Source organism: Hemicordylus capensis, chromosome 6 (genome assembly GCF_027244095.1).
Source record: "Hemicordylus capensis ecotype Gifberg chromosome 6, rHemCap1.1.pri, whole genome shotgun sequence".
Taxonomy (NCBI): Eukaryota; Metazoa; Chordata; class Lepidosauria; order Squamata; family Cordylidae; genus Hemicordylus; species Hemicordylus capensis.
In genome coordinates, this window is record NC_069662.1 from 146,986,964 (window position 1) to 147,000,435 (window position 13,472).

The 13,472-nt window shown below is 45.6% G+C and overlaps 1 long non-coding RNA gene across 1 annotated transcript in view; it reads left to right on the plus strand.

Annotated features, from left to right (window-relative positions):
- LOC128329649 (uncharacterized) overlaps window positions 1-13,472 on the plus strand; it is a 116,737-nt gene that overhangs the window by 15,484 nt on the left and 87,781 nt on the right. The window lies entirely within an intron of this gene.

A 13,472-nucleotide genomic window follows, 5' to 3' on the forward strand; every position in this document is an offset into this window, starting at 1 on the left:
TTAAGAATTAAATTATTATTAATAATAATGACTTAGGAAGCTGACTTGTACAAAGTCAGACCATGGTCCACCTAGCTCAGGATTGTCTACTACACTGACAGACAGTGGTTCTCCAAGGTTTCAGGCAAGAGTCTTTCCCAACCTTGTTGCTGTTGTGCCATCGAGTCGGTGTAGACTCATGGAGTCCACAGGGCCCTGTGGTTCTTTTTGGTAGAATACAGGAGGGGTTTACCATTGCCATCTCCTGCATAGTATGAGATGATTTCTTTCAGCACCTTCTTATATTGCTGCTGGCCAGTAATGGCGTTTCCCATAGTCTGGGAAATATCCCAGCGACCATCCTCTGCTGCCTGCTCTGTAACTGGAGTGTGCACCCTCTTCCTTTGTGCTCTGCTGTTTACTACAGAGCGGGAGGCAGGGAAGACAGAGCACAAAGGAAGAGAGCGCACACTCCAGTTACAGAGTAGGCAGCAGAGGATGGTTGCTTGTTTGCAGCTAGTTTGAGAAAACACATGGAGATCCTTGTAGAACGAAATACTGAGTATTTATTGGTTAAGTCCACTTGGATAGGGAAGTCCTAATCCTAATCTAAAGGACTACATAATGAACAGGAAAGGAGAGAGAGAGATGTTTCCATCTGCTCTTTAGGAGGAATGGAAGGATTGTGACTCAACACAGGAAGTGCTGAAGAGTCAGATCAGGGGTCATAGAGTAGGGACAGATAGGAAGACCCTGACTCTCTGTGTGTGTGTTTAGATTGTGAGCCCTTCAGGATCAGGGAACCATCTTATTATTCTTTTTCTGTTTAAACCATTTTGAGAACTTTTTTGTTGCAAGGGGTATATAATAATAATAATAATAATAATAATAATAATAATAATAAGCCCAAGATCACAACAGGATTTTGCAACACTTGTGAGAAGCAGATTGTGTTCCAGATTCAAGGTCCTGATATGTTGCAAGGAGAGTAGCACAAGTGTACACTGTTATTGCCAGGGGCGTAACTATAATAGGGCAAGGGGAGACAGTTGGCTGTGTCCCCACTGCCTTGGGGGCCCCCCCAGAAGCAAGTCACATGACTGACTCCCCCAGCTGCGCACCCGCCCGGGCTTCCTTCTGTTGTATTCATCCTCCGAAACTGATGTGAGTGTTCAGACCTGGAGCTACCAGAACAGAATGTCTTTCTCGTACCATTAAATGACTTGCATCATCCACATTTTTAAAAATAATTTAGGTTGATGTTCTATTGTGGCACATAGGTTATATATACATTTTACTATGCTTTTTGTTACCACTATTCAGCCTCATTTAAGATTTCTTTACTTCATGAGTTGAGCTTCAGTGAAGGGGGGCCCATTTTAAAATCTTGTCTCTGGGCCCACTCCAACCTTGCTACGCCCCTGGTTATTGCCTTACTCCTTCTGTACCGAGAATGAGATAATGTATAGCTAGGTCTTAAGAAATGAGTCTTTTTGAAAATCAGCTATCTTATTTTGCTATGCCCAAACTGGAAAGGCAGATAGTAGTCCTACTGGGAAGCTTTGGCATTATAGGGATGTCTTGCAACACATGATAGTGTCACAGGCACCGCATGTCTAACATGGCTGGTATTAAAATGCAAAACAAACTTCTTTATGTTGAATAGATCCAGAGAAGTCACGCTTTTTGAAAACTAACCATTGTATTTTGCTGTACTGTGACTATAGATGCAGAGAGTTCTCAGAGAATGAGGTCCTGATGTGGAGTAATTTTGGGGGAATCTATGTGAGTGGCACAGCAGCCATCTCATTGTTTGGGTACTGCTGAAGTAGAGGATTAGATGATAGACTGGTGGTCTTTGGAGGATCTCCAGTTTTAGATGACTGAAACATTGGGCAAGCCGTCTCACCTGTATTCTCTGTTTCCTCCTTTACTTTTCAAGCAACAGACCACAAACTCTGAACTCTTAAAGCCTCTTGTACCATCTTCACTCTCCCCTTGCTAGGTTCATGAACTCTTCCCTTCTAACTTTTTGGCACTCCAGTTCCTTTCTTTACCCTATACATGATGTGGCTGGTGTGGATCAGTATGACCGTTTCATTAGGTAGTGAGTGTGCAGATCATTTCAGGTGTTCTCCAAAAGGCCAGGTAAACCTTGTACTAAATGGACATGCCCATCTCCTTGGAGGAGATGAAGGGAAGATGCCACAGTGACATTACTTTTTTTGTCTTTTGGATGCTAAGTGGAAATTCTTCAGAACTATACATATGCTGGGCATAAGGTATCACCCATAGTCCTTCTAATCTGGCTTGTTTCCTTGAATTCAGGGGTTCTCAAAGTTGGGTCCTCAAATGTTGTTGGACTACAGTTACCATCATCTTCTTTGGCCATTGTGGCTGGAGATGATGGGAGCTGAGATTCAACACCCATCTAAGAACCCAACTTTGAGAACCCCTGTCTTAATTCATTTTGCATTCTGATCCTAAACATATTTACTCTGAAGTGAGTCTTGCTGAATTCAGTAGGATTTATTTCCTTGCAAATGTGCTTACTTTTGCAGCCTTCATTGACTCTTGGTATCCCTAGATGTGGATGTTCATCAGATCATTAGCTTTGCATTTGGTGCCTTTGGAAGACTGTAAGGTACATTGTTGAGGCATTTTATTCATCTCCCTGGATGTTGGAAGGAGGATAATAACAGTACCTTCCTGTTGGTCTTGTTGTCTGGCCTGGAGGGTATGCAGTGCTGTTATTTATGATATTAAATGGGTATTTTGGGAAGCAGATTCTTTGCTATTTCTCCACTGTTGAATAGGAAAAGCCTGTTTACCATCTGCTTTCATGGATATGTGCAGGTGGATGTTGGCCTCTTGGGGCTAAAATGAGCCCCAAGAATTCCTCCATCTAATATAATCTGTGATGAAGCCTTCCCTGAGAAGTTTTTCAGGAATGCATAAACTCCTGCCGAAGGATACGCTCTGTATCTTTCAGCTGCTGGAGTCTGGCAACTTCCAAAAGCAGCAAATTGATTACATTTTAAAATGGCCATGGGTGATATTATTTTGATTTACTTCATGTTTAATTTACTGTTGAGAATATTCATCCATAGAGAAATTGCACTTGTCCTACCTTTCAGTAGAACACATTTAGCTTCATAATGCTCCAGAGATATTCAAGTTGGGACTAGAAATTTATGGTGCAGTTCTTGAACGCTGAATGTATATCTTGAACCATGGACCATGAACTGTGGATTTTGTCAGTATTTATTCTCATTTGATGAAACTGTTCTGACAATAGCTGTAAACATGATAGAATCCTAATTGGTTTGGGAGTTCTGGAGCAGGAGCAGCCAGGAGTCTCATCCTCTTCTTTCCCACAACTCTCCTGGAGGTTTGGATGTGAACCCATACATCATCATATCTTAGATGCTCTACCGCTGCCACCATATTTAAATCTACCACTCACCAGAAGAACATGGAAGAGGAAAGGATCTTAGAGCCACACTTGTCTTTCTATTGGCAAACTCTGTTTAACCTATTTTACATATTGGGGCCAGACTACATGATCATCACTTGAATGGCCCTTCTCTCTGAACAGACACACAGTCTCTCTATATTACAGGAAGCCCAGAAAAATAGAGCAGGAAACTCCCTTTCCCCCACAGACAACTCCCCCACCCCCTCCACTTTTGAGAGGGAAGAGAACTGACATTCTCAGGAGAACCAAATTCTGGAACTCTGGCATAGCAGGGTTTAAATAAAAAAAGAGCGGTGGAAATCTTTTTTCCAGCACACAGCACACCTTCCCCATCTGAGGAGAAAAAGCCATACACTCCCAGCAGAATCAAGTTCTGGAATACTGAGAGTAAGCAGGGCTTAGATGCAAATGACAGGAAAGCCTGAGAAAAACTGTCTCTGTCCAGCAATTCACATGCTTCACTCTTATTGATTGATTGATTGATTGATTAAGTGCTGTCAAGTCGGTGTTGATTCTTAGCGACCACATAGATAGATTCTCTCCAGGATGATCTGTCTTCAACTCGGACTTTAAGTTCTCTCAGTGGTGCTTTCATTGCTGTCGTAATCGAGTCCATCCACCTTGCTGCTGGTCATCATCGCCTTCTCTTTCCTTCAACTTTCCCCATCATTATGGCCTTCACAAGGGAGCTGCGTTTTTGCATAATGTGTCTTAAGTATGATAGTTTTAGCCTGGTCATTTGTGCCTCAAGTGAAAATTCTGGATTGATTTGTTCTATGATCCATTTGTTTGTTTTCCTGGCTCTCCATGGTATCCTCAAAAGTCTTCTCCAGCACCAAGGTTCAAAAGCGTCATTACTTTCTCTCTCTTGCTTCTTCAAAGTCCAGCTTTCACATCCATAGTTACGGGGAAAACCATTGTCTGAACAATTCTAACCTTTGTAGGTATAGACTCATCATGGCATCTAAATATCCTTTCCAAGGCCTTCATTGCAACCCTACCAAGTGCTAGTCTGCGGCGTATTTCTTGACTGCTGGATCCTTTACTGATGATGGTTGATCCTTAAAGGCAGAAGCTATCCACCACTTCAGTGTCTTCATTATCAATTCTGAGGCTGTATCCTTTGTTATTAGTTTAGTCTTCTTTACATTTAGTCGTAGTTCCATTTTTTCACTGTGCTCCTTGACTTTCATTTTGCAGATCATCCGCATTCTCAGCTATCAGAGTGGTGTCATCAAAGTAGCGCAGGTTATTGATGTTCCTTTGTGCAACTTTAAAACCATTCTCATCTTCTTCAAATCCAGCTTCTCTCAGTATATGTTCAGCATATCAGTTGAATAAATAAGGAGAAAGTAGACAGCCTTGTCTTATGCCTTTGCTGATCAGGATCCAGTCTGTTTCACCATGTTCCATCTGGATTGTGGCTTCCTGTCCTGTGTAAAGGTTTCTCATGAGAACAATAAGATGTTCTGGGAAGCCCATTTTCCTAAGGATATTCCACATCTTGACATGGTCGATGCAATCGAAGGATTTTCTGTAATCAATAAAGCACATATTGACTTCTTTCTGGTATTCTTTGGCTTTCTCAATTATCCAGCGTGCATCAGCAATAATGCACTCTTATTACTGAGGGAGTAATAGGCATTTATAAATTGATTACCCTTTCACAAAGAGGAGGTCCAAAGGAATGATGATACAAGGACACTAAACCCAGTTGAAAGTCCCTATGACCTGGGATGCAGTATCCCACTGCGATGGCAGAGTGAAGCCAGATGTTCTGGGTGAGGAAGGGAAATTTTAGGCCTATTCTATGCTCCTTAGCCACTCAGGACCTTAACAGATTTGTCAGCCATAGTAAATAACTGTGGTGGGGAGTGTTTGATCAGGAGTGTGTGTGTGTGTGTGTGTGTGTGTGTGTGTGTGTGTGATTTTGCCATAGATATTATCTCAGTTCTTCATATGGGGCATGCTTTTCTATGTGAATGTCTCTATGTACTAGCTTGAGGGTGGAGTCGCGATTTGTTTGTCTGCTCCTTACTTGCTGCCTTAAGATGTCTGACTGTAACTTGGATTTTCCAGTAAGTGAAGAGGCTGAACAGCAACCACAGCAAGAAAATGAACAAGTAATCATAGACAGGGGTGCACCTAGGTAATTTTGGTGCCTGGACCTGAAGGGCTTCGGAGCTCTCCCCCGCACTGCAAGTTAAAATTAAGTGTTTTTTAAAAAAGTTATACCTGCATTTTTCGAAGTGGGTTGAGCTCTGGGCCAAGCAGTCGAGCCCAGCAGTTGCTCCTGAGTATTGCTCCACCTGCTGACGCCAGGTGCATGGGGGTGGAGGAGGCCTGCTCGGCTCACCCCACATACCCCCAGTGACACACATGGCGCAACTAGAATTTTTGAAGTTTTCACGGGGCAGTGGCGGGGTGGGGTGGCAGAGGGCAGGAGGCCCCCCTGGATCTTGGAGGCCACGGGCTGGGTCTCCAAGGTCCAGGGGTTAGAGCACCTCTGATCATAGACTATGATATAATAGAGGGATATTGAGATGGAGCCAGAGAGGTCCAATCAAGAAGGGGAATTGAGACGGAACCAGAGGGGTCCAATCAAGAAGAGGAGATTGAGATGGAACAAGAAGTGTGACACTCAAGCAGAATTAATAAAGGGGACCCACCAATTAAAATAATAAAGGTGTGTGTGTGTGTGTGTGTGTGTGTGTGTGTGTGTGTGTAGTCAGAACATACAGATTGGCACAAAACTGAAGGCATGCCAGATTCAGAGACAATCTGTCAAAGACAGATTGATTGTTGCAATCAGGAAAAGAAAAGATTGCATCACACCATAAAACAAGGTGTGGGAATTCAAGAACGAGACAATGAGATGGGGAAAGTTTGGGTTTTGCCAGAGACTTTGTCTCAGTTCTTTGTATGGGGCATGCTTATCTATGTGAATGTCTCTAAGTACTGGCTTGGTGGTGGAGTCACAGTACTTGTTTGTCTGCTCCTTACTTGCTGCTTTGAATTCAAATTGAGAGGTTCTCCCTCTCTCTGAATAAGAGACTAGTTAGTCTGTTTATTGTTTTCTTAGCCTATGTTTAGTTAGTAATAAATATCAGACTCTTGTTTCTCAGTTAAAGTTGGCTTCTTGTTCAATCACTTATAGAGGATAAGTGATTATTCCTCTGGGTGAGGAGCAGGAAGTCCGAGACTGGAAAGGGCAGAACCTAACAAAGACTTTGAGGCTTGTCAGAACTGCATGGGCTTATTTAGGGGGCAGACAGTCAATGATGAAGGCTGCCAAGCACAGAGGCGAGCTGTTGTTCCTCTGGAGAGAGAACCAGCTGGGACAGTAGCAGCATCCAGAGGAGGAGAGAATGGTGAAAGCGACCCTCACTCCCTAGATAGCTTCTGAGGCACGGGAAAGAAAGGAAAGGGGGAAGGGGGGGCAATACTGTTGGCTGCCCTGCAGAATATCCTATATGATTGACACCTATGTACACTTCCCTGGTGATAAGAACCACTGATCACTCCGGAATTTAGGCAAGTATTCCTTAATAGGGGACCCTGTTGGTGATCAAATGTGCTCAGTGAACACTCTGTATACCTCACCCACAGAGTGCTCTTGGACCCCATGGTGTTACTTAAAGCTTCACTGTGGTTCAGAATTATTAAAAAGTTGAGTTTTATAAACTTGTAAGGGTATGTTCTTCTTCAGGAGTTATCTAAGACCCTAATGTTGTATTGGATTGTCTCATTCCCAGGGCTGACCCTGCTCTTTATCAAACAATTATGTCAGAATCAAATATTGATATTGGCTGGTATGCATGGAAAGCCAGTGAGGAATAGTGGTTAGAGTTCAAGGCTCCACTCGGGCATGAAGTTTACTGGGTGATTTGGGGCCATTTTTTGTGAGCATAAAATAAAATGATGGGAGGTTGAGAAAAGGTGTACCACATCAATTATGCTCCTCATTGCCCTGCAGCCTTGATAACCAAATTCCTTTGATGACTGAAAACCACTTCTTCCCTCTTTGCAAGCACAAAAGTGTTTCCCACCTGCAATTCTTACTTAGTATGTCAGAACATAAGTGAACTTATGAGGTTCTTCCATTTCTCAAATGGTTGGTTGTCCTGAGATTTCTTTTCCTGTTTTCCCCTGTAGGATGTGGCTCTCTTTCTTGAGTTGTTTACAAGAACCTTTCTGCAATGCAGTTGCTTCATACTGGACTGGAATTATGGGGGAGCTGAATTGTATGAGCTGAATTGGATCGTCTTTTGTTCCCCTCTAAATCTATGGCCAACTTCACATGCAGCAGGGAACTGGTGATTCAGTGAGCTGCCATGGCCCCGAACATGTATGCAAGCCCTCCTTCTGATCTTGGGTAGGATACACCAAGATTGAGAGTGTTGTATGAACCCATCAGTCTCAGCATATTCTACCCTACTTGTGGTATGGGACCCAACATCTTTCCTTCACTTAAAATCTTTCTTAAATGCTGGGTTCCCTACTACAAGTCAGATAGAATATGCTGAGACTGATGGGTTCATATGACACACCCGATCTTGGCATATCCTTCCTGATACCAGAAGTATGGCACATGTACATGCTCGGGGCCATGGCAGTTCGGCTGAACCACCAGTTCCCTGCTGAATGTAGACTTGGCCCATGATTCTGTGACTTGTGTGAATCTCTCTCTCGTCCTCACCCACTCTTTCCCCAGTCCCCTCCATGCTCCTCAGCTTCAGAGATTACCAGCACAGACTCCCATCAGACTCTTAAAGGCATTACTACTATTAGGAGTTAATTCTGCTCAAAGCTTTAGACATGTAACTTTGCTGAATTTTGGCTACAGGTCTTGTCTAGATGTTTCTGTTATCTCCTTCACAGAGGAGCCCAGCCAATAATTGCCTTGGTTTCTCCACGGAGCCCGTCACACCTACATCACTGCCAGAGTTGCTCCATTGTTCTCTGCCGCCAAGACTAATAAATCCTTTGAATTTCTGTGGCCAAGTCACGGGGAGTCAGGAATGCTTGATCTACTCTTCAAGTCAAGATTTCCAATATTTCTCCAACAGCTATTATTAGCTGGATGGTTTTGAGAGCCTGAAGATTAGAAAGAGAAAACAGATGATGAGAAAAGAGCCAGAAGATGCAGACATTATTTGGCAGAATGGGAAGAGTTAAAAAGATGGGGGCAAATTCCTCTATTTAAAAAAGAGCTCTTTCAGACTGCACAGATTTCTTTGCTGCATAGATGGAATGCACACATGGTAAATGAGTTCTGGGAAACTGTGGCCACAAACCCAGTGGGCACATGATATATTCCAGGGATATTCTAAGGCCCAAAGTAGACTTTGGGGGCATCTGTGTATTTGCAAACACATGCTTGGCCCATTCACTTATCAAGTAGTGATGAGTCTATTTTTATTCCAAAAGGAGCCCATGAGGGAGGTGAAAGGAAACCCACCCCTTCCTCACCTTACCTTGCTGTGCTTGGCTGCTTTAAGCAGTTTTCTCCCTGTTTGGCTCACTTCCAGTATTGGAATCAGGTGGCGGGGGATGGGGGAGGGAACTGCTAGCAGAAGTCAGTGAGGCAAAGAGAGGGAAGGCGGTCTTTGAACATTCCTTTGCAAAGTTTGCAAAGTTAACTTCTTCTAGTGACTGCTCATAAGAGCAGTCCAACAACATCTGGGGACCCATGGTTTGGAACCTCTGCCATCAGGCCCTTTGGGCCCCAGATGCTCTATTGACCCCTTGCCTAGCTCCACCCTGCCCTGCTGCTTTTGGTCACTACCCTTTCTGCTCCCTTTCTACATATCACCTCTTGTAGCAGATTTTGGCCTAATGCGCACAAGCAGCAGGTGAGGTAGTAAGCCTGTGTCTGGACTGTACCTCTTGACTCCGGCCACATTCACATGTAATGTGAAAACAGAGGTTGCCAAACCCGTGGTTAATTTTTCCAACCATGCATTGCAGATGTTTGTCCAACCACAGCCCACCAACCTCCGTTTTCAGGGTAGGGAAGCCCCTCCCTCTTCCTGGTCTGCTGAAGCTGCATCCCAGCAAGCTCTATCGCATTTGCATCATCAGACTGTGGGCAAGGTGTTAGAAAGTCTCCAGGGTGGCAGCCATTGGCCGCAATCTTCAAGGAGGCATGCCAAGCGGGATCATGCCTTTTCAGAATGACCCACCTGCCCTCGGCAGGGAAAGGGCATTTGCATTCCTTTAAATGCCATGCAGGCAGCAGGCCCTTCATCTGACAGCGATCGCACCGCTGCTGCCTTTGTAAGAGCCCCGCAGCAAAATCTGTGCAGCAAAACAGCACAATTTGGGGGGTGGGGGAATGCTGAGGGGCATTATTTTCCTGTTACTCAGGAAAGGGAAGGGAACATGATGACTTCCTAGGAGGGGATGTACATATATATGAGGGAGGGCAAAGGATCCTGGGGTCTGGCCTGCTGCGACCAAGGATGCTCTTGCAATGGCTTGCCCTGGCAAGAGGGCCAGTTTACTGGGAAGGACCTTAGGTGCGCCAACCTTTGGTCCTCTAGCAGACTGCACGCTCATGACTTGATCTAACAACAACAACAAAAAGGCCCCATGCTTGCATGGGGCCCCATTCTCTCTGGTTAATGATAGATCTTTTGCGTAGCGACCCCTTCCTCTCCAGAGAAGCTTTGACGCACCCAAAGGAGTCACTCCCTGTGTCTGGGCTTAGCTGAGTGGGCAGACTTGAGAAACACTGGGACCGGGAACAGACCTTAACTCTCATTCAAGTTTCCTGGGTTTGAACAGACATTGCAGGGTATGCAGATCTGCTGCAGTGGGGAATCGTGGGAGAGGGGAGCCCCGGTTGCCTGAGACCCCAGTATAGTGGAGTTGCCGTTCTGGGCAAAAATAAAGATGGACATGTTCAAATGGGCAGACGGGCTGGCAGAGGGCCCACTTTGACTGCTTTTCTGTGGCAGTAGCCAAGACAGGGAGAGGTGTTGCTGGGCTGCTCATCCCCTGGCTTGCTTGTGTCAAGCAACCAGGCTGGGCGGCATCTGCCCTCCAGCCCACATGCATGTCTCCATAGCCTGACACTCTAATGAGAACGCAGTCCATGGGAGAAGGCCATTTAAGAACATAAGAACATAAGAACGGCCCTGCTGGATCAGGCTCAAGGCCCATCTAGTCCAGCATCCTGTTTCGCACAGTGGCCCACCAGATGCCGCTGGAAGCCACAGGCAGGAGTTGAGGACGTGCCCTCTCTCCTGCCATTACTCCCCTGCAACTGGTACTCAGAGGCACACCCTTGAGGCTGGAGGTTGCCCACAGCCCTCTGACTAGTAGCCATTGATAGACCTCTCCTCCATGAAGTCATCCAAACCCCTCTTAAAGCCATCCAGGTTGTTGGGCATCACCACATCCTGTGGCAGAGAGTTCCACAAGTGGATCACGCATTGTGTGAAAAAGTACTTCCGTTTGTTGGTCCTAGACCTCCTGGCAATCAATTTCATGGAGTGACCCCTGGTTCTAGTGTTGTGTGAGAGGGAAAAGAATCTCTCTCTCTCCACTTTCTCCACGCCATGCATGATTTTATAGACCTCTATCATGTCTCCCCGCAGTCGTCTTTTTTCTAAACTGAAAAGCCCCAGGTGTTGTAGTCTTGCCTCGTAAGAAAGGTGCTCTAGGCCCCTGATCATCTTGGTTGCCCTCTTCTGTGCCTTCTCCAGTTCAACAATGTCCTTTTTAAGATGTGGTGACCAGAATTGTACGCAGTACTCCAAGTGTGGTAGCACCATAGTTTTGTATAAGGGCATTATAATGTTAGCCATTTTATTTTCAGTGCCCTTCCTAATGATCCCTAATTATCCTAATGTCACACATTATTAGTGATTCTGCCTGACATCTGTGTTCCCACAGATGGTTCTTCTCCTAAGTTGTGAAGGAGTATACCCATGGCCTTACACTCTCATGAGAGATCCGTCCGCTCAGAAACAGCATCCATCATCATCACAGAGGAGGAATCTCCCCTGTCACTGGAGGCCATGCTGATCCTGCTGTGCTCCCCTGCTCTTTAGTAAGCCTTGGGACTGTATTCATTCACCCAAGGGGAAGGGGCTGGGGCAATATCATTGTGCAATAAATAGACCTCAGCCATTCAAGAATTCCCGGGTGGTTAAACTGGATCCAGGCACGTAACAATGATAGGGCAAGGGGAGACAGTTGTCTGGGGGCCCCAGTGCCTGGAGGGGCACCCCAGAGGCACCTCATGTGACTCCCCATTGCCCCCTGCCCAGCCCCATAGCCTCTCAGCCACTTGCCCTCTTCGCCATCTCTCCTGCTTGTTCTGCTGGCCTGCAATGGAAGCAGCAGGCAAGCTGCCAAGAGCTCCTTTTCTCCCGCCTCTCAGCTGATCGGCGGGTGGGCGGGGCTTCCACGGAGGCCTCCGTGTAGGCCGCAGTGAAGCCTGAACTCGAGTAGGGCCCAAGCCAGCCAGGAAGGAGGAGGCAGCCAGAGTGTTCTCTGCAGCAGAAGACCCCTTGCTGCCCTGCTTAACCCAGACCAGCATTTGCTAGGTAAAGTGTGAACTCCTTTTTGTGGTTACCTTTCCCGCCCCCCCCCACCCCATATATAGGGATCTGCTTGCCATAGGGCTTGGATATTGGGGGGGGGAGGGACCGAGAAGTCTCTGAATATTTATTTTGAAACAGCTTGGAAAATTTGCTGACTTTAAAAAAACTATCTAAAAAGTCCTATAAGTGGCTTGTTTCATGGCAGAAAATTGCAAAAACTTCTGGAACAGTATTTTATTAATTTTATTTATTCATTCATTCATTTATAAATGCACTTATGATCAAGTTGTTTTGCAACCCAGAAGGTCTGAGTGAGAACTGTGAAGCATGTGTGGTGCTTTTATTTTATTTTTCTTGTGTGTTCACTGCTCCCCAATAACTTGCAGGGATTTCAGGGTAAATCTGGCCAACATGTGAATGCAGCACCTCCATTCCAGAGGAGATGTGTCTTAAAGGGCTTTAAAAGCCTCCTGTGAAAAACCTCCTGCAATCAAACTTGACTGAATTTGTTCAGAATTCTGGGAAAACAAACATAGGTTCACCCTGCATGGTTGAAAGTCTCCTTTGCTAATCTGCAGCGAGGGGCCCATTTTAATAATTCATCTTTCTAGTGTGTTCTAGGCATTAAAAGTAATACAAATGTATAGTACTCAATGTATATCACTATATATTGTGACGTGTGTGTGTGTATTCAGTGAAATGTATTTGCAGGCAGCATACTTATTTTGGAATATCAGACTTAAATCCTTGGGGGCCTGGGGTGTGCGGAGGCCCTGGACTTTGGGGGGGGGGCCCATTTTAAAATCTTGTCTCTGGGCCCACTCCAACCTTGCTACGCCCCTGACTGGATCCCAGATATTGCCACCCTGCCATATGTTGCTGTCCCAGAAATCTAATGGGATTGAGCTGGTCTTGTGGTAGCAAGCATGACGTGGCCCATTAGCTAAGCAGGGTCTGCCCTGTTTGCATTTGAATGGGAGACCACATGTGAGCACTGTACGGTATTCCCCTCAGGGGATGGAGCCACTCTGGGGAGAGCATCTAGGTTCCAAGTTCTCTCCCTGGCATCTCCAAGATAGGGCTGAGAGAGATTCCTGCCTGCAACCTTGGAGAAGGTGCTGCCAGTCTGTGTAGACAATAATGAGCTAGATGGACGAAAGGTCTGACTAAATATATTGCAGCTTCCTATGTTCCTATGTTGCCACTGTGACACATGTGATTGTGAACATACATCTTGATCGCTTCATTTTTTGGGAACGAAGCACATAGTGCCCATCTTGTCATCCTGTCCTCTTTCTCTTCTGACTGACAGGAGGTGGGGGGGAAACAATGGACAGGGCATGCCCCTGTGAGATTTCCCTGTTTGACAGGCTTGGAAGCTTGGGATGGGACATGGCAGCATCCCTGTTGCTGGGCAACTGTTTTATTATATTGGAGATGGGGGTGTGGCAAGTGCTTCG